Source organism: Pundamilia nyererei, unplaced genomic scaffold (genome assembly GCF_000239375.1).
Source record: "Pundamilia nyererei isolate P.nyererei 1_Seehausen unplaced genomic scaffold, PunNye1.0 scaffold00067, whole genome shotgun sequence".
In the NCBI taxonomy this organism is placed as follows: domain Eukaryota; kingdom Metazoa; phylum Chordata; class Actinopteri; order Cichliformes; family Cichlidae; genus Pundamilia; species Pundamilia nyererei.
Window position 1 is genome coordinate 2458220 of NW_005187468.1, and position 9283 is coordinate 2467502.

Here is a 9283-nt window from a genome sequence, read left to right on the forward strand (position 1 = left end):
TGGATTGCAGCTGCAGATTGACAAGATTGTCTGTCAGCAGGATGTTTGATGGCGTTCCAGCTCCTCTGTATTCCCAGGAGACTGTGAATCACACACACAGATTCGCACAAACATGCTTCAAAACATAAAGAATAGTTTAAAACTGCACCGCATCAAATTACAGCATTGTTGGGTCAAACAACAGCGAGAAAAATAGTGGCGATAAACAGAAAACGAAAACTCAATAACCCCTCTGTTTTCCTTCAGGTTGCATTTTCCTCTCGTGTTCATCTTTCGAATTTAAAACTTTTCAATGACTCCAAAGTTGTCTGCGGGCATTCGAAGCCACACAAGAGACACACGCGCGCACACACACACAACACAGTTTCTGACTGCCGTGAACCTTAGCTGAATTACAGAGGCTGTTAAGACTGTTAGTCTCCTGTTTCAAGTTGGCGATAGATGCTCCTGCACTGCTTATAAGCAAAGCCGGGCTATGACAGGTAATCACTATTACTCGCGCGTTTCCATTTGAGTTACTGATCACAGCATAAAAGCCCATAGCTCTGATTTGTGCATACTATAAAACTCGGGGAGTGAAACGAAAGAGAAAGTGAAGTGGGATGTGGGAATGGTGTTGAGAAGGGTGGAAAGACAGAGAGATATAAGTGTTAGAGTAGGTGTGATAATGAAAGAATGGAAGCATGGATATATGGAGGTGGAAGGAAGGGGTATCTGAAAACTATTCTCAAATGGAGATGTGGAGATTGGACAGGAGGGTGAGAGACCGGAAGAATGACAAGTGTGTGGGCCAATCAATAAGATCCTGTCAGAAAGATGGCAAATTGGAGAGTGGCGTGACACTGAGACAAATTGACACAATCAGATCTACGAAGATGAACAGTCATTGGAGAGTGTGTGTGTGTGTCCGTGTGCGCGAGCATGTGCATGTATGTGTGTGGGACATATAGCAGACAAATAGCCGAATCACCACACACATGGACAGATAAAGAAAGTGAGCGCTGGGCAGACAGGAGAAGATGATGTGAGAAATGGGAATAGAAAAGTAGGAAAAGACAGACAGACAGCAGTCATAGCTGAAAAAGGAAATGAGAGCAGAGCAAGAAGCGAAGGTGTGTGGCTGAGAAGGCGCGTATATACCATAACCTTAAATCTGTCAGCGCTGAGACCAATATTCTCTTCCTCTGTCCTTGTGTCACTCACACATTCCCTTTCCATCTCAGGCTTGCACGCATCCCTCTTTGCAATTGCGCATTAATTTTTCAGTGTCAATCTGGCTTGTGCCCTTAGCTCTGTACTATCTTTCTCACTCTCAGCTTTTCTCATTTCTTTGCCATTTTGTTCTCAGTTCCCATATTTTTGCCTTCTCTGCCTCAGTATTTTGTTCCTCCGGATTTGTTTTCTTGTTTTTGCCGCATGCCTTTGGTTAATGTGCGTTTGTGCTCGTGTGTCTGGGCGCCTGTTTGTACCCATTCAGCTTTAGTTTATTCAGTCAGCACCATTTGTCTCTTTTGTTTGTTTGTGAGCTAGAGATAGATAAATATAATTAGACAAATGAAATAGCGTCTTCCCTGTTTTATCTCCCTTTGCTCTCCCTCTGGTGGGCATAATCCATCTCTGGCTCCTTCTTTCGTCGCCCCTTTTACCCTTCCCTGTCTTCTCCCCCTTGTTTCTCTCCCCCTCCTTCCTAGTCACTTCCTCCTTCCCTCTTCCTTTCCTCTGTCTCTTGCCCTAAACTATTTTCATTTGGGCTGTGAAAGTTGCTGTTTGAATAGGCATATTTGTCCTGCTTAATAGCATACCACCTCGCTCACTATGTGATTTAGCTCCTTGGCCTTATCTCGTGCAAACACAACCACTTCTCACTGTATCTGGAGGCTTCTCTCTCTTTCTTTGCCTGCTTTTTTTTTTCTTTCCCCCTCTTGCGTGGTTCTCTCTTTCCGCCCACACCTCTGGCCATTGCAACGCCCCACAGCTTTATCGAAATAATGTTAAAAGCGACAACCATGCGTTTTGTATGACTAGATATGATAACTTTAGCATTTTGTCATTACACTAGTATAGACAGCAGTTCAACCTTTATCTAATGAGCAGCAGGTAGCTGGCTTTATGAACTTTCTTGTGCCATTAAAAAAGCCCTGCAGCTTTGAGTTTTTGATTTCTTCAACCTAAGGCTGTAAAATGGCATATTTCATGTATACAAAGAGGAAAAATGAGCAAGCAGTTGAGGATTTGCAGTACTGCTTCAATAGTTACCACAAATTTCGAGTTCATTTTTCCTCTAATGGGACATTATGCATTAATCTGAGCTCATTTGACAGCTTTTCTTACAATGTGGCGTGCTTTACTCTGACCTTTAGGGAGAATGTAGGTGGGAAACAATACAATTCTGCCCCGACCTGCTGAAATCATCTCCAAGGTTACAGTGTGTCAACCGCACCAGTGCAGCTACTTGCAGTTCAATACCAGAAGACCGCGTTTTCACTGGGGAGCTTCCTGCTGTGGCTGAGTGTAACAGTGAATGTGAATGAATATGAGTTTCACTGAGAAAGAAAATCCATGGCTCCATAGTTTTTACAAGTTATGTTTAGAAACACATGCAGCTAGTTTTCCTGTTACATATCTGCTGCACTTGCCAGTATGCCTTTTCCCAAAATAACTGATTTTATGTTGTGGTTTTCTACTGGCTTTAATTAAAGCCAATATAAACACAGATAAGCCTAAAAACAAATTGTGAATTTCTTTTGTATAATACGCCTCTAGCTTTACAGATGTCAACAAAGACCCTACAGCACTGATTAGGAATATCTGCTGTATGTGTAGTTTGTCTCATCTTAAATGTCAGCGGTTTTGCAACAGGATGCTCTTTCTGTGTCACAAATATCAAAGAGGCAAACATGGAGCCATTCCTCAGGAGAGCAACGATTCCAAAACCCAATTACATTGTCCTTCCAAACCATCAGTCAGGGATTGCGTGCATCTGCACAAACTGGGGGAACAAACCAGAGTGTTGTTCTGTAGACTGAAAGAACATACTGCATTTTTTTTCCTTAATGGGGTTTCATGAACTACAAAGAATGAAAATTCATTTAGAGCTTCTTTTGTTGTTTGTTTTCAACATTTTCCAAATGCGTCCGAGGGATCTTTCCCATTCCTTCAGTTTAATACTTGTGTCATTCTGTTACGAGGCAGTGATGTCGTCTATCGGTGGGAATTTATAGACTGCAGACGTGCACCACAAGACCCGTACATTGTAAAGACATTGTAATGCATGCCCACACATGGACTCATAAACACATGTGGCCAAATGTACACTCACAAACTCACACAATGTGACCCTCATGCAAGCGAACACACATTTGCAGTTTCAAGCGGCACACAAATAAACACTTATCCTTGTAGAATTCTTATGTAAGGAGATTTACGTAATCAAAGTCTGAGACTGTGGCTCTACTGTCCGTCTTTGTCCGGTCTGTGGATCGAAAGCGCTGGGAATTGCAGCTGCATTGTAGCTTTGAAAAGGCAGTGAGAAGTGGGACCTGACCTCCTTTAGCCTAATTGCACTGATCTTGGTTGAAAGTGTGAGCATAAGTGATATCATGTGCCATTGTCTTTTCCTGAGCTTCTATCAGAAAAAGTCCCCTTTTGTACTTGAGGTTAAGTTTTCACTTTCTTTTCACTTTTGTTTTCTTTGGACCATGCAGAGTGAAAAAGTCGTTTATAGGTTTCATGTCCTTTCATGTTTGTTTTTTTTTGTTGTTTTTTTTAAATCAGTGCCAGACATTTCCTGGCATATCCTGTTTTAGAAGCCAGAAATCCCCTAGCTCCCCGAGCTAAAAAAAAAAACCCAAAACAAAACTAGCATAATTTTAGTAAAATAAAAGTCTTTTCCATACAAAAATCCTATTTATTAAACTTTTTTCTCAGTCTATATATTTCTGTGGTCCTCTACGCCTCACCTTCAGTATGTGACAACAGAAAAAGTCACATAAATACTACAAGAAAAAAAAGAATCTTTTGATAATGACAATAACTGACATAGTGTTGAGTTACCCAAGTCCTTCACATATTATGACTGACCATGACATTTAAAAGTCTTGCTGTGAAAGCCACAAATGTGTGAAATGATATATGTTTAATTTGAGCACTTGTAATGAATGAGAAAAATGTATCACTAAAGCACACTCTGTAACAGTAGATTCAACAGCACTGACAGCAGTTATTCAGTCAGACTGAAGTTGTATAGCTTGCCTGTAACCTACACAAACAGATCAAAGCAAATAAAGCCGTATGAATAAACCACTTGCATGTGCACATAGCGTAATAGAAAGGGCTTGACTGAAGCATTTAGAGGTCAGGGATAGTGCTCGAGGTTGAAAAAGAAATCAAAAGGATGTTGTAACAGAGATGACAAGAAAAGACAGTCACCTAATGACTGCCGCATATGGGTGTGTTTGAGAGGCCTTAATGTTTTTATGGGATAAGGCACACCTACTATCTCAACTCTGAACTGCTGTCAGCGTTTCCTAATTCACATCGACGATTCACCATTTCGCAGAATCACGTATTTGCATGTCCGTGACACTGTGCTGCAGGTACACTGTGTGTGGGTGTCTATGTTTGGCACAGAGCTCTTTCTCTATATGCCAGCTCGCCACTGTGATTTTTCCCGGGGACAAGGCTAGGTCATGTTTGTACTTGTTAGTTTCGGGTAGCAGGCTGTGAGTGTGTGCCAAGGTGTGACTCTGGGTAATTTAGCATGTGAGCCTGTCTCTGTTATTGACAACCTGTTTCTGTTTCTCTGTCATTACGCACTGTATGTTTGTCTCCGTTTATGCCACAGCTGGTTGTATGAAAACGGTTTTATAAATATGGGTGAAATTTAAATCATCCGCCATCACTGATCATGACGTGATCAGTCATAGGCTACCAAATAAATTCCTGTTGTTCCTAATTATATATTTCAACACGTCTTGTGTGCTTTTGGCAGCAGTGTAACGCTTTTGATTGTTCCGTATGCCACTGCTGAATGTTAAGGAGTGAAATTGCAGTATCTGACTTGATGAAAAAGCTTAGAGATGCACATATATTTCGTTTAGACGCTGAGCTGAAACGGTGTAAAAGATTGATTTAAACGAGGTGCAACACTGTCAACAGAGGAGTCCAATCAGTCCTTCGGTGTCTGACAAACAGCCTTATGGGCTCATATTGTAGGTCGCTCTGGCATGTATTCAAATCTGCAATAACTGATGTTTTTCTGACTCAGTACCCACTGTGTAAGATGAAGTATTATATGCATTCAATCAAGTAAAAACAAAAAATTACAATAAATGTGTTCCCAAGTAGTTGCTAGACATCCAAACCAGAACGATCATCCTGGCATACCTAGGGACTTTCATTTTCTGTCCACAACAAGTGGAAATTGTAGATGTAGTGAGAATAATTTGGGAACGGAGAAGTGAATCTGTTCCACTCACGTTGCATTAACAGATGAGATGACCCTCCAGTGGGAGTGAATATGCATCTGGACATCCCCTGATGTATGCTCATGCGCATTAAGAAGGAGAATCTAGCAGTTCTGGAGAAGACACAAGCACATCATGATTCTCAACCATTATGGAGCTAAAGGGAGAGAAGCACTGGCAGCTCTTCTTGGTGCAAATATGCACTGTCACATCTGGAAGGTGCTATTGTCCATCCTTTGGTGATAGGCCAGTGGCTTTGGGTCTGGCTCCAAAAAGGTTAAGCCTGCTCTCCTGGCTGGTATGCACTATCCAAAGAGCAAGATTATTTTTCTAATATAGACGGCATTTTCAAGTCTTTTCAAATGGGCGTGGATATACCACACTGTGTCCTCGACCTTTTTTCCTGATATTGGTAGATAAGAAACTAGCTCTGCCTAACATTATGTTGAATGTCACTACCATCTAATCTGTTATCAAGTTTTTCGGCAAGATATCCTTTTTTGCGTATCCCTTGTTTAAGTGCTTTTTTTTAAGTAGTCAGACGAATAAGACCTGTTTTGTGCTCTTTGGCGCCTCAGTAGGATTCACTCCTGATGCTGCACACTGTGGTAAAACAATTGTTCAAGCTGATAGCAGAAATCTTTCCCAAGATGCTGTCTCTAAAAAACAGTGCTCCTTTTAGAACCGATTTCAGGGAGTGAGTGACTTTTGTGTGTCATCACTTTCGTTATCTTGTTTTTCTGTCAAAGGAGACAGGACTTTTTCTACTTTACAGACAAATTGCTCTTTTACATCTAAGAGTAAGATCAGCTCTTTCAGACCGAGGCTTCTCTCTCTGGAGACCCCTTGTTTCGTAACGGTGAAGTAGGAGGAATCATCACACTGTATGTTCTGTTTCATCATGCTTTGCTGTATGTGGCTAAATATCAGCCACATACAGCAAATGTCCGCACACTACAGAAGATATTTACAAGGTTTGCTCTTGTCAAAACAGCATTGTACTCACTGGCTAGATGATCCTATCACACATGCCTTTATGACTGTGGGAGTAGAGCCTCTGCAGGATGGAGGTGCCTTAGCCTTAATCTCAACCACAGGCCTCCTCAAAGGAGGCATTTGGAGGAGGCATTGGCAGAACTGCACATCATGGGCCTCACTGTGCCCTTTTATTCTTTCTTGTCTTTGCAATCTGTCTGAGTCTTTGGAGACTAACCCAGTTTTAACAATTCAAGACAGTCTATGATTTATTGTCAGATCTGGCACTTTTATGCACATGCTTGAAATCTCATCATGGGTTAATGAGAATCATAAGATGTAACACCTCACTCGCCTGGTACGACAGGTTAGCTGTGGGTCTAATTTTCACTCTGTTTTTTGCCGCACACTAACTGACGTGGTAAATGAGCATGTTGTAACTCATTCCCGTATACTTTGTAGGCCTTTTTCACAGGAGGATTTTTAACGTGTTATTGTTGAGTAATTAATAATTGCACCGTTCCGTTTAAAGGGATCAGGGAGGAGGGCCGAATGAAAAGCTTAAATACACTACCAGGATGGTGCTGAAGTTATAAGGTGGCTGTCATTTATGAAGCAGTGGATGGAGTGCAACTGTAATAAAGAGAAAGAGACGGAGAGATAGAGGCCAAGATCCACAAAGGCCAATAGTGCCTCTAGTGACTGATTTATTGATATTAGTTAATAAAAGGGGGAAAAAACAGCTTTACTTTGTGGTATTGGTTTAGGTATTGTCCCGGTGAGCCAGGGTTTAGTGATGCAGACTGCAAGGAAGCTACCAGCAAATCACATCAACAAAAATTTTAGATGGGCTCTGAAATCCAGTGTTTATCTGTGTTAGCGACCCCGTCTTTGAGTAGATGACAATAGGAAAGGAACAGAAGAAAGGATGTCAGTTATTGTGAGTCACGTGTCCTGCACTTCAGTGTTGAAGGGAACCACTGCAACTCTGTTCACAGTGCTTAACGAACAATACCATTTTCTAAAACGTTTAGAAAGAAAATTGCTGTTGGAAATTGAAGTCTCAGAGTTTCAGCGAGATAAAGTAAAGTGGGTGATGCAGTAATTGGAATGTGCTTCTCTTACCACTAAGTTTCTGTAAGTTTTAACATGAATTTTCTTGTTTTCTTTTTGACACACTTCTTTAATGAATTCCATCTGTTAGTGCTCAACTGCTGCCTGTCAGACCCCCCCTCCCCCCATCTCCCCATCTTCCTGTCTCTCTGTGACTATCCCTATCCAATAAATGCATAAATATTCAATAAATAAACAAATAAATAAATGAAGTAAAACTTATTTCAAATGACTGATTAACTCCCCAAACTGATCACTAGAGACGTTACTGGCTTCATGTTACCTCTGTTCTCTTGGCTGTTGGTGTCCTCTGTCTCTCAGCAGCACTGCAGTCGCCCACTCCAAGTTGTCACACAGCTGTTGACTCAGTCTTAGTAATTTAATTTTTTTTTTATTTAAGCCTTTTGGTTTTAGAGGTTTTTTTTCTTTTTGAAAGTTTCTTTAATAAAGCTTAATATTTTTTGAACATCTTAGAGGTTGAACTAACACTGTTTACAGCTGGGGTAATTTTTCCTTATCAGTTTTTTCTCTTTTTAAAAAAAAAAAAAAAAATACTATTCTTGCTGAATTCTTCCAAGACACAAAACATTTTCCTTCAGGGTAAAAAAGCTGAGCAGTTGTATGACTCCACCAAGCCGCATGCCCCATGAGCTACTTCTATGTCAGGTGAAGAAAAAGTGGGTTTAGTGGAAGCAGAACTCAGGTCACGCAGGTAATACCTCCCACAGAGTCTAACCCAAAGGGGATGTGTGCAGAGAAACAAGTTGAAAAACCTCTTTAGTAATCTGGTGCTGTGGCACATATTCAACATGATATAACTGGTCATCTGAGAAAAAGCTTTTAATAGTCATAATTTTTAGATCTTTTTTTTTAGCTTTTAGTCTCCACCAACTTACAAAGGAAATATTGGCTCCCACCAATGCTAAAATGCTTCCACTTAATGCCAGCGTTTGCCTGTTGTGTCTGAAAATGACAATGATTAGCTGTAAGACTGCACCAAAACAATAATCCTGCAGACCTTAACACTGAAATGCTTTGAGCTAAAATGCTAAACTGCTCAAAAACGCTCGGTACTTATATTGTGTAATTGCACCTATGAGCAACCCTTCATAGATTAAGCATGATCCATTTTTCCATGATTAATATAAAACTATAAAATTATTGTTTTTATTTACATGAAAGTGTTGGAGGGAACCACTGCAACTCTGTTCATAGTGCTTAACAAACAATATATTGAATTATTGTTTTAGATAGATGGAAAATGACCCAGAGCGGTGTAAACCATTTAAAAGAAATTACATACTCAATTGTGGCTGGAATTCATTTTTCTTGCTTATTTTATTATCTTTCTGCCATGTCATTGATTCAAAATGATGTATTCACTGATTATTTAAAGGATAATTTGAGGTTAATTGTAAATCTAGGCTAAATAATAATGAGCAGTAGACTTGCTGTGGACACTGGAATAATAAAATCCCAGTTGTCTGTATGTTTTTACACAGAAAGTGTGAAAACACATCATGACACCTGACAGTGCTGTTTATTTGCAGTGCTGTATGCATGCTTGCTCAGTGTGTGTGTGTGTGTGTGTGTGTGTGTGTGTGTGTGTGTGTGTGTGTGTGTGTGTGTGTGTAAGTGTGTGTGTGTGTGTGTAAGTGTGCTCCTTGTGGATATGAAAGAGGGAAATTTGGGTTTCTATATCAGACTGTCTACTTGTATCAGTGCCAGAG

The 9283-nt window shown here is 40.5% G+C and overlaps 1 protein-coding gene across 1 annotated transcript in view; it reads left to right on the plus strand.

The window, feature by feature from the left end:
• cadm4 (cell adhesion molecule 4) overlaps positions 1-9283 on the plus strand; it is a 157480-nt gene that overhangs the window by 32421 nt on the left and 115776 nt on the right. The window lies entirely within an intron of this gene.